The following is a 12,196-nucleotide window of genomic DNA, read 5'->3' as shown; positions in this document are numbered from 1 at the left end:
CATTAATCTGTCCACTATTATTATATTCCCAAAGTGTGGCTTTTGTACCTCATTTGAAACTACTTAATTTGTAATTTTCAGTTTTTAAAGTACATTATATGACCATATTGTTATTATTTTTTAACAACTAATACATAAACATATATTGGTGTTTGCTAACGATGCTATTTTCTGTGAATTCAAAATGTTTGTCATGTAAGAATCCTCACAAGTGGTTTCACAGTAAAATAGGTCGGGTATTCATGCATTATATAAGGTTGTGTGTGTGTGTGTGTGTGTGTGTGTGTGTGTGTGTGTGTGTGTGTGTGTGTGTGTGTGTGTGTGTGTGTGTGTGTGTGTGTGTGTGTGTGTGTGTGTGTGTGTGTGTGTGTGTGTGTGTGTGTGTGTGTGTGTGTGTGTGTGTGTGTGTGTGTGTGTGTGCAGGATCACATCTGTGTTACATCACAAGGTTCACTTGGAATAAGGGGTAATAAGAGAGACGGATGGTTTTTGTGGTATAAATTACACACTGACTGAACAGGGCAGTGAACGCCACTTTCTCTCTTTCTCTGTTGCTTTTTTCGCCTGTCAAAGAATGAGGCATTAACTCTGCTATCTATTTGTGAAAAATGTGTCTGGAGCACTCTTTTAGATGTGTTTGGTAAGCTCACCAGATGTTGTTGACAGACAAACAAAAACACACTTGCACACACTTGTAAACATTAAAATATTCACACACAGTCAGAACCAGTGGTGGAGGAGATTTCCCAAAAAATTCACCCCAGAAGTTTAAGAGAAATGTCATTTGTTAACAGAATGGGTGTTAAAATGTCATGTGGAGTACATTTAAAGGGAAATAGCTAGCAGTCTGTTGCTTTATGATCAAAATGGCCACAGGAACACATGCAGAGATCTTTAAATAGGAACAAAAGCGAGCACATTTTCCACTCAACATAAAAAACTTTGACCTGTCACCGAACATGACTCATCAGAGAGGGACACAGGGTGTAGGTGTTAATGGGGGGGGCGGACGATGGGCTTTTGAAGCCTTGATGTTGGGCAGGGGGGGCGGGGATCAGTGTTTTTTGATGTCTTTGGTTTACTTGTAGGCAGTGGCGTAACAAGGTTGTGATTGGCCCCGGTGCAAATATTGTTTTGGGGCCCCCCACCCCCATCGCCCCAAACATAAGCGCACGCTGATGCGCTCACACACGCACGGACATACACAACCACTCAGAAGCGCCACATGTAGGCTATGCCCTGGCCTCAGACCACCACAGCCTGACAACGGCACAGCGAACTAAGAAGAGGATTACACCTGTTTCCTTGATGTTTGTCTCTGGGGAATGGGCCGGTAGGCCTACATAGACCGGTTGCTATAATATAGCTTTTGATCTTGGCGTCGGTGGTCTCAATAGCGCCATAGAGTCCCCTATCGGTTGGGGCCCTTGGTGGAACTGTTGGACCACCGCCGGGCACAGCCAAACCCAGCCTCTCCTCCTGGCTGGCTGGAGAAGAAGGTTGCACATCCACGGCCACGGGTACAGCTTCACTTGTGGAGCTAGATGGCAATGATGGTGGTGAGCTATCGTTAGCCTCCGGCTCCAGCTGCCGCTGCACATCAACATTGCTAACGTTAGCGCTCGATTTGGAGGACGATGTATGACAAAAAAAATTGTCTAATTTTGTCAGTTTAGCTGTTACATCTCCTTGTTCTCTCTTGTCCTTTCTCTTTTGAGCGCTGCTCTTGTGCTTTGGTTTGCTGTACATTATAAATGCAAGCTATTACATTTTTTATAATGCTACCGAACTTGCTGCTGCTAGCTACAGTACAGTACAGGTTGATTAAACGGTTCGCTCGTCACGCAAGGTATCACATGTCATGAAAGGGAGCAAGGTCATTGGAGAGACAAATTACAAATTAATTTAGGTTGCTTGGTTACTTTGAAGACTGAGTGAACTGGTCAATGCCATTGGGGGCAAAAATTGCAGTTGCACCGGCTGCACCGTCGATAGTTACGCCACTGCTCCTAGGTCATGTAGCACCCCCACTTCACCTGCCATTTCCTCCCACTCTCATGTTTCTTCCATGTTTACTGTCCGTTGCAAACTGCAGCATTGTGCATCCTACAACTAGTTATTTGTCTGCATAAACTCTACTCTGTCTACTACTGAAGGTGGTGAGGTAAAATAAAAAGTCAGAGGTTAGACAATCAAAGACACTTCTGCAGACTGACATGGGAATGATTTAAGATAAGATAAGAGATAAGAAGTACTTAATTGAACCCAGTTTGGGAAATGTTTGTGTTGCAGCAGCATAAAAGACATGGCATGGAAAATATACATGTTGAGTTTACTAATTAACAATTAGTAAAGTTATTATATATACATAAGCATGTGAGGGATGGAATATTAAATATTAAACTGAATATATAAATGTAAAATGTAGGTTTTAAGGGCGTAAATTCCCATAAAAAGAAATGCAGAATTATTGTATTACATTCGGACTGCTGCTTATTCACACTTGTTTATAACATTCTCTCTTGGAAATCGAGTAAAATGAATAATCAACATCCAGATGAGAAAAATGTGGCATTAATGTTGCCTTACATAGTCACAGCATTAAGGGTACATGCGGACCTCAGGCTACTTAAACTGTTGCACCATCTTCCGCCTAAAATAATATCTCTTCTCTGTGATTTAAATTACTTTAAAAAAGTTCAGACTATTTAATGGTGACTTGAATCCAAGCTATAAGAGAGTAAGGGACAGTGCTCTTAATTGTTGTCTTAATTTTTGGTGACGATTGTTCAATATTTAAATGCTGTTTTATACAGTATATATTTTGAAGTACAGATGCAAAACATTACATTCATATGAAAGCAGGATAACATATCTGAAGAGCTATTAAAAGCTACATTTAAAAGTAGGGCAGGTAAGTTTGAGAAACCGGCTCGAGATCGCTAGAATTTGAAAATACACAACCGGAGAAAATCTGCCACTTCCTTACAGAGCCCCTCCTCCAACACACACGAACGCGCACATGACCAATGAGGGCACGAGATAAGTTTGTGCACAGATGGAAGGCTGACAGGCAGGTAGGCCATCCAGTTATTTTAGCCGGGCCGGCTCAGATGATTGGTCGTGCTTTTTACAGTATTATGGCTTCCACAGATGACATTTTTTTATGGATTTTTTGTCAAAGCACTTAAGATATTCATTGCTATCGGGATGTTAAGAGCATTCCATGGAATATAACAAAAAGTGTATCTCGAGCCGGTTTCTCAAACTTACCTACCCTACCTTTAAAGAAAAAAAAACCCTCTCTCTTTTCCTCCGTACCCAAATCTCTAAAAACAGGGATACAACGGAGCTGATCCAGATTTGCGTCCGATATGACGTAATATCGGAAATGTGGACCCACGGCACTATCAGAGACGTCACTATCAGAAACAATGCCCGACGTGTTTTGGACGTAATATGGTCTGTGTTTACATTAGCAAGCATTGCTAACACTCAGAGCTAACCTGTACTGGAGAGAGAATGTGTAAAAAAGCAGGAAATAAAAAAGGAACTCACCTTGTGGTAAAACCACAAGAGAAAAAGCATTTGAGCTCCATACTGTTTCAGAAATAATCCTTGATGTGGTTTGGAAAATGATATGGCATTTGATCACGGCAGCATTTAGCTGAGTATCTCGTAGAATTCTGAGCAGGCATTAGCTCCACCTCCTCTTTTATTTTTTTCAAGCTAAGGACCCCAGAATCCGCGTTTCTCTAACAGGGCTGGAATAGAGGGATATGAGGGATGTCTAAAATGCATCATCTGTTTGGTATTTTGAGCAAAACACATCATAGACATGTTTTTTATATATTTGTATATATCTGAGATGCATAATATATACCTAGAAATTGCATAATAGGAGACCTTTAAGGGGGCTTAACACTTTAAAGATATCCCTAAGATCCCCATGGAAAGGGATTCACCAAATATAGTCTGGGGTCTTCAAAGCATCGTGGCTATTATCCATGGGGAACGTGGATGAGAGCGTTGGTGGTGATAACAAAGGGGAAGATGAAAGGTCAGACCCTCCCCCCCCAACCCACCTTCACTGGCACACACATGAAAGGGACACAAATACAAAAGCATGCACAGCAGCACGTGGAAAACAGCAGGGAGTCTGTCCTGATGTTCCTCCATGTTGCAGACTGATGCGAGAATATGTGTCCCTGTTTGCGATGTTTGCGTATTTCCCTCTTTATAAATGTTTTAAGCAGAAATGTATTTATAGTGTTTGCTTATATGAGATTGCAACGGTGTTAGTTTGGGTGTGTAAGCAATCCAATAGGGACTTTCTCTTTTTAGATGAGAGGAAAAGTGTGCAGGATCACAGAGTAATTCTGTTCTCGTATATATCATATTCTTTTTATGTGTATATAGACTTCTTGCACTATTTTGTATTTGTATTTTTGTATTTTATTATATAACTATGTTGCATTGTTGGAGGAGCTCGGGTCATAAGATGTTCACACTGTAGCTCATGTGCATATGACATTACAGTAAACCTTTGAAACTTGAGAGTCCATATAATGTTGGAAGATTTTACCAAAGTTGCCTCACAGCAGAATAAAGGTATAAGCTAAGGCAACAACTTCTGAGGGCAACAAGTGTTAAACTTTGGTGGTGTTATACTTGGGCTTTACCCACATCAACATTTTCTACAAATCAAAACTGATAGAATAGAATTGGGAGGGATGAAACACTCTTTAATGGTCACACATGCAGAGCACACAGTGAAATGTGTTCTCTGCTTTTCACCCATCCTAGTACCAGGAGTCTAGTACTAGGAGCAGTGGGCAGCTATTGTACAGTGCCCGGGGAGCAATGGGAGTGGGGGGGGAAGGGGGATGTCCGGTGCGTTGCTCAAGGGCACCACGGCAGGGCAGGAGGTGAACTGGGACCTCTCCAAGTAGCAGCCCACACTCCATATTTTAGTACTGGTCGGGGACTTGAACAGGCGACACTACAGCTCCCAGTCCAAGCCCCTACTGAGCCACTGCCAGATGCAGATCCAAATGGCTAACAACAGTCTAGCAACATGCAGAAACTAGTGTAAAGAAGATTTTTTAAAGTGAATTAATTGCCAGTCGCGTCTAGCTCTCTGGACTCTCTCCTAATGAAGAGTTGCATTAGCTCTGGCAGAGAAATTAAGGCCTCCTTCACACGGGAACGTTTGCGTTTATGCACAGTATGCGTATTCAAAAAAGTCTTCCGTTCACATGCATTCGTTTCATTTAACGTGTCTGTTCTAACGAGACCGCTGGAAACGCTGTAGTACATATGCCGGGACTGTAAGTGGCGCTGTAACTTCCGCCAAAATACACCAAAAGCAGCGAAGAAGAGCAGCCCGGAGCAGCCCAAGCCCCCAGGAAGTGCGCCGGACTCTGATGAAAATATTCGTGCTGGCCAAACGGCGGTACTACACTTCCTTTTGGTTGCCAGGCCCGGAAACACTTTTTCCCATTGACTTACATGGGGAAAGAGTGGTCTGTAAATCGTTGGATCATTTTTTTAAACTAAATAAACTACCCAGTATGAACACTTGTATAGCCCTTATTAAAAACATTCGTTCCTCAAGTTGTAAAAATGTGCTAATAACGTTATTCTGAGAGTTATTTCCCTCTGCATTATGAACGCGCATCTAACCCACGGGACCGCGCCGCCCGGCACGTTCATGTTACGTGTTCAGCACTACATGCGTTTATCTTTACCCATGGATGCACAATAAGAACGGACCCATATCGCCTTACTGCCAGCCCACGGAGCTGTAATAATGGATATATTGCACATGTTTGCTGTAATTCATCATTTGTAAAATATTATACTACATGGGCTGTATGATTAAATCTTGTACCGTAAATGTTGTATTAAATAAAGTTAATATTACCGACGTAGATTAACGTCCCTGTAGCTTCTTATTGCACTAAGAAGCTTATTGCACTGTATATATATATATATATACATATATATATATACAGTGCAATAATTATTTCATGCTAAATGAAGCTCTGTTGCTTGGATATCACTAGATCCTGTTACAGCGTAATATAAAAGTACATAACGATTGATGTGTAAATTTGCATAATTACTAGCTAACCGCTAGCTGCTAACTGCCGCCTCGTTAATATCAAATCTATCATAACAAACCATTACCATGCTGTCATGAACGTGCAGTGCTGTTACGTGTACGCAAATTGACGTGCTTGATGTGAACGAGCATTTTGGGGGGCATGGTTAAAGTTGCGCATGCGCTATGAGCGCACATACGGGTACTTCTCAGGCATGCCGGGTAATCTGTGACGTTTCGCTCTCTCAAAAGTTGGGCCATTTTATCATCATGCGCGAATGAGCAACTCTCATAGGAATGAATGAGGCCCCGCCTCCCACGCTGTATCCAGTTCTTATTATACATCCATGGAGCAGCCCCGCAGCAATGTTGCCATGGCTACCCTTCTGTTTATGCCCCGCGGTGTATTTAGCAACATGTAGTTCATGTAATTCTCCATGTCCACTTGTTGCTGATGGTTGTGGTAGAGGAGCTGTAGATGTTGCACTAATATCTGTAGCATGGTCAGTAGCAGTAGCACTAGCAGTAGCTACTGACAGGAGGAAGTGTGTGTGGCGATTGCTGGTATTCAGCGGGATATAGTAATTTCCTCAGCATATGGATAAATGCAACGGGGAAGTTAACTGAAAGAAAATGAATCTGTGGATATTGCATCGACCGACCAAGAAGCACGTCTCCGTGGAGAGGACGCGCTCAGAAAGAGAGATATTCTCTACAAACACCGGGTGAGATCGCTCCTCTGGGACACGCCGGTCCTCTGCCTACAAACATTTCTCTTTTTGCCGCCGACGGGCGCAGGAGCAATGAACAATAATGGCCTGGATTAGGCAGTAAAGACAAGTTTGGTGTATCACAGAGCGGACTGTTTAATTTTGTTTGTGTTGTTTGGCTGGAAAATTGTCAATATAATGGATCAATGCATGAAATCTGACTCTGTTTATTTTGTTTAAGGAGTATATTGGGCGTTAACAATTCTGGTTTGCCTTTTATAATATTATTTCATTCAAGAACCCCTTGTGCGTTTAATTAACACAGCTATTTTTGATAGTTGCTACAGCAGTGAGCAGGAGAGGTGGGGAGAGGTGGGGCTATCGTTATTTTTTCAGGAAATATTCGTATAGAGGTGATTACACGGACTCGGTTGACCCCCCAGAGCGTTTCGTTTGCAAATCTATCCACCTTGGGACCCGTTATCGTTTGTGGGGTCAGTTTCTATCGGCCTCGTGTAAATAATAGGGCTATACGCACGCGAAACTATGCAGATACAAGCAGTTTTCTCCTCGTGCAAACGGCGCCTAAGTCATGCATTAGTATCAATTAACCAGTCACATTGAAACCAAGTTACCTCACATTTCAACATGAAACCAACACCACGATCTTCAGAAAGCAGCCAAACTAACTGTGATCGCACATCTTGTTGCAAATGTAGCTTTTCTATTTAGAAGGACCTAGGATTGAATTGCCAAACTAAGCTTTAGCTATTGTGCAAATGACAATAAAGCCTTTGGATTTTGATTCTGAAAAAAAAGCCAGACATCCGTATACAAACAAATTGGGGGACTCAGGTGGGGAAGTCCCTAGAGTGCCCCCAAAATGTGCTCTACTACTAAGTAATACCTGATGCAGAGCCCCCTAGGGTGTCCTATACCAGTATAGAAAGTGCAAGAAAAATATCTCTTATATGGCCTTACAATTAGGAAAACGCAATGCACTGCCATTCAAGCTTCCCCTCCAGGCTTAAAAACCTTCTTTGTGCTGGTGCCCAACTGCATTCAGCTGGTCAACAATCATATTTACAGAAATAAGCATATATGGGAACAGTACATGCTGTATATGCTGCACATGCTGTATATGCACAGGAATACACATAGTTATATACAAAGACAAGAAGGAAAACACAAAGGCACTGGTATATACTACAAGTTTGCAAACAAATACACACACCAAAGATCTTTACTGTGTCTCTAGCAGGTGTCTGTGTCTCTGTGTCCCCTTTCCTTTAGTCCTCTGTCCCTACACAGACATCTTCTTTCTACATAAACATTGTTGGAGGTCTTGAATTCTTCTGAGAAGTGCCTGCAATTTGTGGTATTTAGATGTAAAACAAAAAAAAACTGACATGTTTTTCTTCAAATGCCTCTTTACTTCTGTCCTATAAATCCACACTCAATTTATTTTGTGGGTTGAAGCTTGGAAGAAACAATGCTATAATACGCTTGGTTTCATTTACAGCAGCTACTTCCCACATGGGACAGGATTGTAAAATAAGATACAAGTTGGCATGGAGATATCTGTCTGTCAGGGTCATTATTTCGTGTTATTTTGCACGTAGGCGCTTAATCGACATCAGATGCCGGGTCCCGTGAGGAGGACATAAAGTGGGAATTTAACATGCCTTTCATTGCAACATAAGTCTTTCACTAAAGCTGCAGAATTTGTGTCAGAAAAACAATTTGTGGGAAAGAAACCAGGGTTCCTGTGCAGGGGGGAACATGCTTTTTGGAGAAGGTCAACAGTGAAGCGTAGGGAGGAAAACACGGCTAATTGTTGTTATGACTGAAATTCATGAGATGGTAGATCATATCAAGCGTGACCTCATTGCACAGAGAGCTACAAGCTGGCAGGGAAGCCAAGCCTTAAACTCCCTTATCTTTCTTTATGAAAACAAAATAAACGTATTGTTGCCAGGAGGGCAGCGCTGGGTCTGAGAGTGTGAACTGTGGCCTGTAAAGGAGGCAACAACAAGCCTTCAGCAAAACAGAAATGCCATACATTGAATATGTTTACATGCATTCAAAAATGGTTTTATGTTTTGCAAAACAAAGCTTCCGTCTTTCATTCCTTCAACAATATTTGTGGATATCCCAAAATCATAATGGTATCCAAGTCTTTCCTAATGTTTGAAAGCGGGTTTGTTTCTCATTAGGACCATACAAGTGGGCTTTTATTTTTGCATCTTGGTTTGTGTGAAAAAACAGGCCAGAGCCATTTGTTGCATTATTAGGTAAATCTCAATTAAGCTGCATATTCTAAATGAAATGAAAAACGAATTAATAAAGGCATTTCTCATATGTATTCATTGGAAAGTGCTGAATTGAGAATATGCTGTTTTATGACCTAAGGCATGTGGGGAAATAATGAAAGGATGTAGTCATTGAAATCGGAAGGTGACCCAGTTACACCATCAATAAAATACCCTAAAGAGACTGATTTGGGATTTTGGTAGGAGCGGCTGAGGCACAGGTAGAGGGTGCTTTGAGAAGATGCTTAATGGCTATCAGTGTGTGAATGTAGTCTCTCTGAGTAGGGGGCACCTTGTATGGCAGCCCTTCCCTCTGTATGAATGGGTGAATGATGACTTGTATATGTAAAGCACTTTGAGGGGTTGCACAGATTGGAAAACCCCTAAATGAATCAAATCAATTGACCATTACGCAGGTGAAAAGGACCAAGTGTGCTGCTCCAGAAGTGAGAGTTGTGTTGTAGATGATTGTAAAGAGTAAAGTTCAGCTGTTGATTGACTCTCCAAACCAGGCACATTAAAAGCATCTCACAGTTTATCTAAAGCACATTCATGTACATGGACATTCATTTGGTCTTAATGTACAATATTTAAAGTGGACCTATCATGCTATATTTGAATAATATAGTGTAGGACCATACCTATATAAGGCATATTTATACTTTTTTTTTTTCAAAATACCAAACAGATCATGCATTTTAGCCATGCCTCATTTCGCTGAATTTGAAAAATGTTAGCTCTGTTTTTGCAAGGGTTGATTCTGTGAGCAACAGCACCATCTAGAGGCCTGGCATATGTACTACAGCGTCTCCAGCGCTTTCAAACGGCAATGGCCGTGGCTGTCTCCTCCTGATTGGTGGAGTTGGCCCAATAGCCGTAGCGCCACTGTCCTGACGTCAGGACAGTGTTCAAATCTGGATCAGTTTTTATCAGATCCGTTGCAGCCCCTTTTTTAGAGATTTGGGTATGGAGGAAAATAGAGAGGGTTGTGTTTTCTGACACTTGGTGAGTTCCCTGGAACACCGGGGACACATATTCATGTAGAAAAGACGTACAAAAGTGCATTTTGCATGATAGGTCCCCTTTAATTTAACATTCTGTTCTCGTATATATCATATTCTATTTATGTGTATATAGACTTCTTGCACTATTTTGTATTTTTGTATTTTATTATATTTGTTGCATCGTTGGAGGAGCTCGGGTCAGAAGATTTGCATTGCCATTTCTACTCAGTAGCTTATGTGCATATGACATTAAAACCTTTGAATTGAAAACAAGTGCATTTTTGAGTTGCTTCTCACTGTGCTGGTATTTGCTCTGCTTTCTGCTGGAACGTACAGAATGGGAACAAGGCCAGTCTGATACAGCTGTTTGTGAAACACAGCTGTTGCAGATGTGCGCTGTCTCAGTGGATCAGTGTGAAGATAAATGATTCAGAAGCTGATTGGCTCCACACTCATCTGTGCATACCTGTCATTCTTCACGTCTTCACGATTGTATTTTATTGTAGACTTTCTTTTATGTTTGAATTTATCGTAAATGAGTCGTAAATAACATAGAGTTTAAATGTTTTTATGTAGATTTATGACCGTAATGCTTGTTTTTTATTTGAACGTTTTAGGCTCTATCAAGTTGAATAATGGAGCTCACATGTTATTGTTATAGTGCAATAAAAGTATATTGAATAACACTAGAGCTAACGAGTAACTGTTATGAAACGTTTAAGAAGCCAAAATAAATAACAAAAATGAGAAAATAAAGATTTTAAACATTTTCTGCCTACATTCACAACAACAACATGTAAATAATGGTACATCATGTCTAAACCATTGAGTATATATTTTTTCTTTATCTTCATTTTTTAAGCTTTTCTTTGATTATCTTTTATGGGAATTCGAATCTTAAGATTAAGATAGAATTTATTACAAAGTCCGTTTTTCACTGTGATTTGTATTTTTACATTACTACAAATAAACCCCAGATTCACACACACACAAACAGGACCCATACACATGCATTAGTGGAGAGGGTGCAAATGGTTCAACACCAAGGAGCACTTTGGGGTTTGGTGCCTTGCTTAAGGAAACCTTGGAAGTGCCTATAGGAGGCAAACTGGCACCTATCCATCTACTGACACTTTTTTTCTTTTTCGATTGACGACCGTTTGGTTTCAATGCAAAGTCATTTAAGACTGAGATACAACCACCCAAAAAGTGCCGTTCCCTGACCGGGAATCGAACCCGGGCCGCGGCGGTGAGAGCGCCGAATCCTAACCACTAGACCACCAGGGACAGTTACGCAATACCTTCACGTTTTTGTCAAAATCGCCGAACCTAATTTATTAAAATAATTACGAATCTTCATTCTGAAATAGTATCTCCCAGTAGTCAGGAATGAGGTTTAGAGGTGTTTTAAAAAAGGCAAGGCAAGTTATAGGTATATAGCACCTTTCAACACAAGGCAATTCAAAGTGCTTTACAAAAATGAAAGACATTAAGAGCATTAAGAAACATATTATAAAATGGTATTTAAAAACACTCATTTAAAAGCAAAGATAATAAAACATGAATAACAAAGGTACATGAATTAAAGTTACAGTGCAGTGAGATACACACATCTGAAATGTTTAGCTCAGTTTTCTTTGACCTTACTTTCTTTCTACTTTCTTTTTTAACTTATCCTTTAGTAATTTCAAGTGTATCATGCTAAACAAACCCCCCTTTTGAAAATTCTAATCTGCAACCCAATATGCTGAAAATTCAATGGATCCTGGCCATATTTGTGTAGCATATACAATTAATTTGACATTCATGTGGCTTGCTAGTTTTGGACCCCATCTGTAGTCAAAAAGTCACCACTTAAGGTCCTTTCAGTATTTCTACTAATCACTTAAGGATACAATAGTGACTTTTGACTTCCTGTTTGATAGGAGCGTCCTCCTAATAGAGGCTAAAAGTGTGCCCCTGTCCTGTGATACAGGCGTATGAATGACTTTTACTCATCCCTTCATTACCCCATCATTTGGTTTCATGACATCATTCAGCAGATAAATCACCATCCAGGTATGT

At 40.8% G+C, this 12,196-nt stretch overlaps 1 non-coding gene across 1 annotated transcript; it reads right to left on the bottom strand.

The window, feature by feature from the left end:
* Positions 1-11,347: 11,347 nt before the first annotated feature.
* trnae-cuc lies at positions 11,348-11,419 on the bottom strand. Its single transcript has one exon. It is a non-coding gene; the product is annotated as a tRNA-Glu (tRNA).
* Positions 11,420-12,196: the final 777 nt, after the last annotated feature.

The sequence above is a fragment of the Trematomus bernacchii genome, unplaced genomic scaffold (genome assembly GCF_902827165.1).
Source record: "Trematomus bernacchii unplaced genomic scaffold, fTreBer1.1, whole genome shotgun sequence".
Classification (NCBI taxonomy): domain Eukaryota; kingdom Metazoa; phylum Chordata; class Actinopteri; order Perciformes; family Nototheniidae; genus Trematomus; species Trematomus bernacchii.
Note: the sequence above shows the minus strand (reverse complement) of the source record. Positions and strands in the feature narration are given on the sequence as shown.